We start from the raw sequence: 534 nt of genomic DNA on the forward strand, positions 1-534 counted from the left end.
TTTCTCGTTCTCTTTTCTTTCTTGTATTCTGTTTTGCAGCTTCTTTAGTAACTCCCCCACAAGTTCTATAAACTCTTGTCTATTGATGATCAGGAAACTTTGAAAGGGGTCTATGACCTTCAAAGGAGTCCTGGTGGGGGTACAGTGGGGCGGATCGGTGTAACGGGTCAGCAGTTGGTTACCACCAGCTGCTCTGTGGACACAAACGAGGCTTTCTGCTCCCATAAAGAGTCACGCGGTCGCTCTCCGCAACCCATGGGGGCAGTGGCCTACAGGGTTGCTACGAGCCAGCATCGAGTTTGGTTTGGGAGCTTCTTATCCTCAAGGGCCCACATTTCCCAACTCTTGGTTCTATCCATTCACCAAGAAAACCGAAAGAACATAGAAAAGTGATTTATGTCACAGAAATTAGCACAGTAAGATAGGCCAATTTTATTTTTTTAATTGTTTTATTAGGGGCTCATACAACTCTTATCACAATCCATACATACATCAATTGTGTAAAGCGCATTTGTACATTCATTGCCCTCATCA

The 534-nt window shown here is 44.2% G+C and overlaps 1 protein-coding gene across 3 annotated transcripts in view; it reads right to left on the minus strand.

Annotated features, from left to right (window-relative positions):
- Positions 1–534, minus strand: part of PRPSAP2 (phosphoribosyl pyrophosphate synthetase associated protein 2) — a 47,159-nt gene that overhangs the window by 37,021 nt on the left and 9,604 nt on the right. The gene's annotated exons all lie outside the window — the stretch shown is intronic.

The sequence above is a fragment of the Echinops telfairi genome, unplaced genomic scaffold, assembly GCF_000313985.2.
Source record: "Echinops telfairi isolate 266 unplaced genomic scaffold, ASM31398v2 ScPeMD7_2010;HRSCAF=2546, whole genome shotgun sequence".
NCBI lineage: Eukaryota > Metazoa > Chordata > Mammalia > Afrosoricida > Tenrecidae > Echinops > Echinops telfairi.